At 35.0% G+C, this 9714-nt stretch overlaps 1 non-coding gene across 1 annotated transcript; it reads right to left on the bottom strand.

Annotated features, from left to right (window-relative positions):
• Nucleotides 1–7189: 7189 nt before the first annotated feature.
• Nucleotides 7190–7263, bottom strand: TRNAN-GUU (transfer RNA asparagine (anticodon GUU)). Its single transcript has one exon. It is a non-coding gene; the product is annotated as a tRNA-Asn (tRNA).
• Between the last annotated feature and the right edge of the window lie 2451 nt (nt 7264–9714).

Genomic DNA, 9714 nt, shown 5'->3' with positions numbered 1-9714 from the left:
AGAGAGGGTTTTTGTTCAGGGATTACTTGAGGACAAGCGATGTTTGGTGCATTAGAAGAACTTGCCAGATGAGGATGCCACCTGGGAGGGTGAGCATATTTTGGAGCACCCAGCTTTGAGGTTGCTTGAGGGCAAGCAACATTTGGGAGGGGAGGACTGTCATGTCCCTTCTCAAATACATTAGTAACAAGATGCTGCTACACAATTTTGTACATTTTTTACTAAGGAAGAGGGCCTCACACTTTCGACTTAGGGACTTACGGGCCAAATCGACTTTATTTAGCTGCTAGTGGAATGTGGGGGCCACCCACATAAGAGTTTGAATCAACCATTCGATATGCTTGGAGGGAAAATCGAATGGGTGGATGGAGGGGCCCACATGAGGCTAAGGGGGCCCAAGGAGTTATAAAGAGAGATCAACTCTCATTTTTTTTTCATTCTGAATATTTGACAAACAAACTCACTCTTGTACGCTCTGTTGCTTAGCGAGTCTACTGGCTGTTTAGCCACGAGTCTTCCGTAGGGAAGATTCAACCTCTACTTCGGGGGACCATTCATGCCTGCCCTAGGGAGGTTGTTCCACAGATATTGCAGGAGTTTCCAATAGTGATTCACAACTCAGCCAGTCACATAGAGGAAGGAACTCTGTGTTTTATGGGCAGTGAGAAATACACAGAGGTTGATTTAGCCACCCAAGAGGCTGAAAATCCAAAGTCAAAATCAGAGAAATTCCCTTTTGGGTTTTTCTGGGTTTTGTCCAAGGAGTCTAAGGCTAAAAGGGAAGAATTTTCTGGGCAGTTTTGGGCACTTTCCATCAAGCTGAAAGTCAGTAGATGTAGTTGGAGAGCAGTGCCCAAGAGGCCGAAAATCCAAAGTCAAAATCAGAGAAATTCCCTTCTGAGTTTTTCTGGGTTTTTTCCAAGGAGTTTAAGGTTAAAAGGGAAGAATTTTCTGGGTAGTTTTTGGGCACTTTCCAATAGGCTGAAAGTCAGTAGATGTAGTTGGAGAGCAGCTCCCAAGAGGTCGAAAATCCAAAGTCAAAATCAGAGAAATTTCCTTCTGGGTTTTTTTGGGTTTTGTCAAAGGAGTCTAAGGCTAAAAGGGTGGAATCTGGGTAGTTTTTGGGCACTTTCCAGCAGGCCAAAAGTCAGTAGATGTAGTCGGAGCACAACTCCCAAGATGCCGAAAATCCAAAGTCAAAAGCAAAGAAATTCCCTTTTGGGTTTTTTGGGTTTTGTCAAAGGAGTCTAAGGCTAAAAAGGCATAATTTTTTGGGCACTTTCGAGATGCCGAAGTCAGCATATCAGTTGTTTACTAGGACAATGCAGAGCATAGTAGAGCAACAACTGAACAACCATCTTTCCAGCTATTCTACCACTTGGGTTTGGTCCAGCTTGTCCTTGAGACAAGCCTAGGTGCACTACTCCATTTATATATTGTACTCCTGCTCTCATATTGCATAATATATGGCTCAACAGTTCCAATATTACAATGTTTCATGAGTGTTTGATAAATGTTTTTAATTTTCCACTATTGCACTGCTTGTTTAATTAGTTTATCACTTAAATTCCTGTTTAGGAACATTACATAGTATGTGAGACAACCTAGTGAATGATATCCGTGCATGGGAAGGTGAGGTATCTGCATGCAACTCTGTACAAGCATGACTTGTGAATGTTGACATAGACTTGTCGATCTTCCAGATCTTCCTTGAAAGTGCCTGCAAATATGTCCTTTATTTCTTTCCATGTGATCTTCATGTCCTTCTCTACAAACAATTGTGTGTCTACATAAATGGGCAAGTTTATTGGCACCTGTTCAACCACGTCTCCAGTGATGCTCTCTACAGTGTCCTTTGATCCTGCTCTCTTGGAAACCATGACGCCTGTACTGTTGAGCGATTGCTCAACAACTGATGTACCTAGAGACAGAGAGGACACTCACAATAAGCAAATGTTAGTTGAAAAATACAATGCACTTCAAGGATCGATCATGCAACAAACTGGGTGACTACTCGACAAGATTGCGAAGTAGTGACTCTCAAGGCTGGGAGACTGTCATCTGGAACTGCACATTACGCAGTCTCAGCTGACAGTGAGACTTGTTGTTGACTGGAACTATGTAGAGCATAGTCCAGCTGGGTTGACTGTGGACTGGAACTGCGCAATGCGTAGTTCAGTCGGCTTGACTGCTGGCTGGGATTGTGCATTACGCAATCCCAGTGGGCAAGACTGGGCAATGACTCCCAGAACTACGCAGAACACAACTAGAGGCCCGTGATAGGCATCCTCTGTGTAATTCCTAGAGCCAAGGTAGAGTCTTGAGTTTAGGAATGCATAGAGCGTGATGGTGAAAGCAAGATCTGAGCTAAGGCAACCCCGATCTACCCAAGGGCAACTTGAAAATGAGTAGATTCGAAAGCGTAAGCGAAGGATGGTGCAGAAAAAAGTGAATGATCATGCATGCGATCAAAACCAATGCAGGAATCAAGAAAATGAACGAGCAACGAAGCTGGTGGAGAGGGTCACCGCAACAACGACTGTTAGTGCAAAAACAATGTTATGCATTCAACACTTAAGAAAGACAATGCAAAACTTGAAACAACACTTCTACAAGTTAAAAAAAAACTAAAACACCAATGATATTTCAATAAAACATGCAAAACAACTCTCACACAAGCCAAGGAAATAAAAGCAATAGAAAAAGCAACAAAAGGCTTGAAAAGAAAAAATTACCTGAAAAATCTGTGCCGAAGGTTCCTAGACGCCTTAGGAATGCAAGAGCTCCAAGATCGAATGTGTAGAATGAGCTTTGGGGCGTCCATTAAATAGATTTGGTAGATTTAGGGTTTATGATGCGCATGCCACAAATCTAGGAAAAAGAGAAACTTGGCGGGAAGTTTCTAAAATTAACTTGCATGTGACTCCTAGTGCTAAAAATACATCCCTATTTTTAGGGATACTTTTTGATTTTTTTTCTTTTGTTTTTTTCAGCAAAGACTGCCATGCATGCATGGGAAGATTGCACATTTCTGGATTGAACTAGGCAACTTGCCGACACATGCATCAGACAATAACATGAGGAATGCTTCTACACAATTCCTGGGCTGAGTGGCTCTGACTGCTTCTCATGCTCTATGCAATTCCTGGGCTAAGTGGCTATGGCTGCTTCTCATGCTCTGCGTAATTTCACAGTTGAAGACAAGCTGCCAACTGGGTTTACGCAATTCCTGAGCCGAAGCCTAGTGTCTGGATGTTCTGTGCAATTTCTCTAAGCAAGGTCATCTGCCAGATTTCTTTGCATATTTCTGGAGAGCAGGTCTGACTGCTAGACTGCTTTGCGCAATTCCTGAGAGTAAGGCTGGTTGCCCTCCATGATTGCGCAGTTTTCCAAGACAACGCAAGAACCAGATGTGAACCAAGTCACGGGGTCAGCTTGTGGTTGGTCAATAAAACAAGTTAGCGAACACAAGTTGTAAAGTGAAAGATAACTTCAAATAAAAACACAAGTACCTGAGTAGTGCAAGACATGCTGCTAAGATTTGGAGGAGGGAGGCTCCAAAACAAAGCGAAGGAAAAATTTTGGAGGCTGGTTGTAGCTGCTACAACAACAAGATAGGTAATATGTAATATCCATATAATGAGGTGGATTCAAGCTTATTTTATTTAATTCATGCTCTTCACCTCTTTGCAAGTTTAGATTTTCTATAGAAAAGCATGGGCACTTTTTATACAATTAGGCTTTCCAATGATTTTATGCTTATGTGGACCCTTCAATGATGACTCTTGGAAAGTCAAACATAAAGGGGAAAACTCTTTTTCATGAGTGGAATGGAGATGAGGGGAATGAACGAAAAATGTTATGTATGAGAGAGGTATAGGATAGTACCTTAACACCCAACCTCGTAACGAAAATTGACCATAGGAGATGATGCTTTTAAAAGAACAAACCATGTCCTAAATGATATAATAAGGAAAACAAGCAAACTAGAGAGACTATGAACTGTGGCAAACAAACAAACTAGAGAGACTATGAAGTGTGGGAAGTTCTACATTGGTAATCACCATTGTCACTAATCACTCAAAATTAAACACCATTCAATTACAACTACACACCAATTGATCGTGATAAATGTACTACTTACGATATGAGGTTGATGAAGGCTTCTAATGCTTCATGGTTAAGGTAGCATGAAAGAAGAAATGGGCAAACCTGTTTGAATTGATGAAAGTCAAGTTTGAGGAAAAGACTTCTATGTAGCAACATCGCAAACCTTGAGGGTGCCTCTTCATATAATTACCGCTTGGGGGGTAAAATATTAATTTATTTGTTGAAACCTATGGCTTTAACAACTTTTTGAAATGAAGCATCACTATGTTATTCATTATTAACTAGCAGAAATTGTTGTAAACATTACCATGGTTTCTTAAATCAATTACATGTCTACTTAAATGATTGTTTTCTTCATGTTTGTAATAGTGGTCATAGACTTTGCTGGACCTAGTAGAAGTCATTCTATCAAATTGATATCCACATGATCATTGATATAGTTTTTATGGGATGTTGTTTAATATACGAGGACTTGGTTTTTTGGCATTATTATGTGGACTTGGTTTTGGTGGCATTATTATTTATTCTGTTTGATTGATATTTGTATTTGTAATTTTATGTTATGGGCGCACATACAAACTTTCTCAATGAGGTTTGAATTTTAAATGATGATGAACCATTGTTTTGATCATAAGGGACAAGTAGCAATTGGTTGTGAATTTGTCATATCAATCACATTGTTGAATTTTAAAAAAATATGTGTAGGTTGGATCTTTATTTTTCGTCAACCTTTTACTCATACCTTTCATATCATGTTGGAATTTAATTTCATAAATTTGACCTTGAGGGTATCAAGAGAATTTATCTTGTGACCTCTCAATAGTAATGATGCTCAAATGACAGGGACTCAACCAATTGAGCTAACCCTCGAGGCTTGTATTTCTTAGATTCATTTGTAGGAAAATTTGTTTTTTTTGCTTAGTCCAACTATTAGACAAAATTACTTTTTTTTTACAAGAACTTTCTTTGGACAATTTTGCCCAAAACATAATGGAGATTTTAAAAACTCATAAGTTGAAGTTGTTTAATATGCAAATTTTTAGTGTCTCAAATGCATTTTAAACAAGAAACCAAGATCTTACTCAAAATTATAGTATCAATTTCCAACTAAAATAGAGCTACACAGTTTTTCCCTCATTCAATTCTTATACCTTTTGAATTCTCTATTCATTAATGGATGGAAGCACACAATGACAAACTTTATATAATGTTAGGTAATTTATAAATATCTTCATAAATTTATAAATGTCTTCGTAATTTTATACCTAGAACAAGGGAATACATTGTGGACTTATATACATTTTTTTTGTAAAAGTTATTTACCAAATTTTTACTCACATAACCATACAAAACACAACGAAGAGTTAAAAAGCGACAGAACCATATACAAAACACGAGTATCAAATTCTCACTAAAATGGATCTAAATTGTTTTTTCCCCCCATTAAATTCTTATACCTTTAGAATTTTCTATTCATTAATGGATGGAAGCACACCATGACAAAATTTATATAATGTTAGGTAATTTATAAATATCTTCATAAATTTATAGATCTTTTAATAATTTTCTACAAAGAATGTGGGAATACACTTTGGACTTACATACATTTTTTTGAAAAAGTTATTTACCAAATTTTTACCCACAAAACCATATAAAACATGACGAAGAATTCAAAAGCGACAAAACCATACAAAACACAACGAGTATCAAATTCTGACTAAAATAAACCAAAACTATTTTTTTCCTTCATTAAATTCTTATACTTTTAGAATTCTCTATTCATTAATGGAGGGGAACACACCATGACAAACTTTATATAATGTTAGGTAATTTATAAATATCTTCATAAATGTTTTCTTAATTTTATAGAGACAATATACAAACAAAACAGAACCATACACAACATAAGGAAACATATCTTATACCTTTAGAATTCTCTATTCATTAATGCAAGGAAGCACACAACGACAAACTTTATATAATGTTAGGTAATTTATAAATATCTTTATAAATTTATAAATTTCTTCTTAATTTTATACAGACAAAACACAAAAAAAGTTCAAAAACAACCTATAAATGTTTTCTTAATTTTATACAAACAAAACACAACAAAACCATACAAAACACAAAGAAAAATTTCTTATAACTTTAAAATTCTCTATTCATTAATGGAGAGAAGCACACCACGACAAACACAAAGAAAAATTTCTTATACCTTTAAAATTCTCTATTCATTAATGGAGGGAAGCAAACCACGACAAACACAAGGAAAAATTTCTATTCATTAATGAAAAGAAGCACACCACTATAATTTTCTTATACCTTTAGAATTCTCGATTCATTAATGGATGGAAACACACCAAGACAAACTTTATATAATGTTAAATAATTTATACATATTTTCATAAATTTATAAATGTCTTCTTAATTTTATACGGACAAAACACAAAAAAGAGTTCAAAACAGAACCATACAAAACACGACAATTTTCTTATACCTTTAGAATTCTCTATTCATTAATGGAGGGAAACACACCACGACAAACTTTATATAATGTCAAATAATTTATGAACACTTTATATAATGTTAAATAATTTATACATATTTTCATAAATTTATAAATGTCTTCTTAATTTTATACAGATAAAACATCAAAAAGAGTTCAAAACAAAACTATACAAAACAAGAGAATTTTTTTATATCTTTAGAATTCTCTATTCATTAATGGAGGGAAACGCACCATGACAAATTTTATATAATGTTAAATAATTTATCAACACTTTATATAATGTTAAATAATTTATACATATTTTCATAAAATTATAAATGTCTTCTTAATTTTATACAGACAAAAAAAAAAAAAAATCAAAACAAAAACCATATAAAACACCACAAATTTCTTATACCTTTAAAATTCTCTATTCATTAATGAAAAGTAACACTGTGTATAATGTTAAATAATTTATACATATTTTCATAAATTTATAAATGTCTCTTAATTGTATAAGGACAAAACACAAAAAAATTTCAAAACACAACACAACACAACGAAGAGTTCGCTCAACCGAATAAAAAAATCCGCTAGAAGGAGGGCTTGAACCTCCGACCTTGTGGTTAACAGCCACACGCTCTAACCAACTGAGCTATTCCAGCTGCTCATTTTTTAATTGTTTTCAATTATTTTGTTAATAAAACAACCATAGAGAAAAAAGCATTTCCAGCCTGGGCACGAACCGAAACAGAACTGTTTGCACTGCCGGTGAGTTTATGAACACATTTTAGAACTTAAAAGGGTTTCAGTTGATCATAGTATCTTCGGAATTAGAATTAGGGTTGAGTTACCATTTACAAACAAACCAATAAACTACGTACTGGCTGGTATCTGCCTAAAGACTAGTACTCTTTTAACGAACGAACTGATAGGACCATAGCTTCTTGAGTATGGTTATTAGTGGTCAAATTTAACCGTTAGGTATCTATGTTTTTATTAATTAATTTATATAAGTGGGTATTTATTTATTTATTTAAAGTTTTATTTAATGGATAATGTTTTAAAACTGTTTTTGTTTGGTTAAGAGTAGGATAGAGATTAATGGCTTAAAACTCAGAGGCGGCAGGAGTGAAAGTTTACCCCTTCACGGATTACCAGCCAGTAATTACAAGGGGCTTGACTTTCCTTGAATAACAATGATAAGTCAATCTACATTAGCTAATAGTAACGAGTAATGGTTTTCCTCACTGTTGGTTCAACCACTGAATTATAATACATTTTCCGAATATTCAAAAAAGAAATATTCAAAACAAAAATTCTGATTACATATATTCAATTGATATGAATGAATGATTGAATGATATTTATCGTCCACTAGATTAAAATAGTCTATGGGACTACCAACCTCCCTCTTTTTTGCTTTTTGCAATTCAATCATTTTCTTACTCAATTGATGATGAGGTGACTCAATCTTCCAAAGGCCCCCTCACTGAAAAGACAATGCCAAAAAATTGAGCTAACATACTGTCATAACTATTTATGTAAAATAAGACAAAAAATCTATAAAACTTGTGGCTTACTTTATTGAAATTGGTCCAGGTAAAACTAACCCATGCCCGGATGGACTCATAAGAAGCTCGATTATTTATGCTTAGTGGGTTACATTGATGGTGCCTCTACAAATGGTCTATATAAATGGGGTGCTATAATCATTATCTGCTTTTCACTGGGCTTCCACTTCTTCTGGTTAGGGGGTTTTGGCACCAACATTACAACTAATGGGTGTTGGTACTAACATTACAACCAATGAAGATTTTTATCTGGATTGCTGATTTCCCGAATATTTGACAATCAGATGGATATTGCCAAATATTCAGAAAATTGGTCATAGAGATAAGCTTAGAGCATTACAATAGAGGTGTTGGCTCTTTGGGGTCTTGAGATGTGATTAGCGGCCAGCTATGAAAGATATTCTGATGGCAGGGGACTTGAAGAGTGTGATTGATTGCGCAAATGGAAATGCTTCTCTGCCTCTTTTGCATTGGCCTGAACAAATCCATTCATTGAAGGCGTCTTTCACTTTTATTTACTTCTGTTACATTTTTTGTGAGCAGAATGCCTCTGCCGATTTGCTGTCAAAAAGAGGGTCTTCAGTGGCACCAGAGAAGATACAGTTCGAGTTCTAGTCAATGGATCAGGCTACAGCTCTGGGGCTTTCTTCCTCTAGAGACTGTTTTTTTGCAGGTTGTTTCTCTTTTTGCACTTCCGAGGGCACCTCACGACATTTCTTTCTTGGGGCTTTTTTCCTCTAGAGACTATTTTTTTGCACTTCCCAGGGCACCTCACGATATTTTTTTTGGGACAGTGAGGCTGTCACCATGGTTTGGGTTTGTCAGTTAGGTTATTTTTTGCTATGATTTTGTTGATATATTTTGGCGTCATTTATATGTTTTTAGTAGTGTAAGAAGATATAAGCAATATAAAAGTAAGTTTTATCACTAATTTCGATCTTTAACATTTTAGTGTTTGAAATCGATTTACAATATTCTCACTGATATTCTATCCGTTCTCTATTGGCCATTTTACTCCATTTTTGGTTCCTTTACTGTGAGCCTCCCGACATGTATGAACATGTTTCTATTAACTGTTCCTTTTTACAGTTCTCTATCAACTGTTATGAGGCTTCACGAAAGAGCAATTTTGAAAATGTAACACTCTTTCATTTTAACCAAGAATGTCAAGAAATTTATACTGCTAGATGGCCATGCCATATTTGGACCGAGGGACCAGAAGTGTACTTTGATTGTACAAGATTATTTATCAAACTTGTGATTTCAATAAATTTTTGTTAAATTTTAGAAAAATTAAACCAAAAAATCCACTAGAAAATTTTTAAAAAATCTTATTAAAAACAACTTAATTATTAATTAATTAAAATAAATTAATAATTAAAATAATTAATTTATTTTAATTGACCTTGAATTTACTTCCTTAATTTTTCTATTCACTTACTCTAATTCAGTTGGTGATACTTTTAAAAATATAAATATATCGAATGTCCGAATGATATCCACTTACTACAATAATGAGGGGCATTTGGGATAGTTATAATT

Source organism: Pinus tabuliformis, chromosome 5_2 (assembly GCF_031772625.1).
Source record: "Pinus tabuliformis cultivar Carrire ecotype Pingquan chromosome 5_2, CPIR1, whole genome shotgun sequence".
Classification (NCBI taxonomy): Eukaryota; Viridiplantae; Streptophyta; class Pinopsida; order Pinales; family Pinaceae; genus Pinus; species Pinus tabuliformis.
Note: the sequence above shows the minus strand (reverse complement) of the source record. Positions and strands in the feature narration are given on the sequence as shown.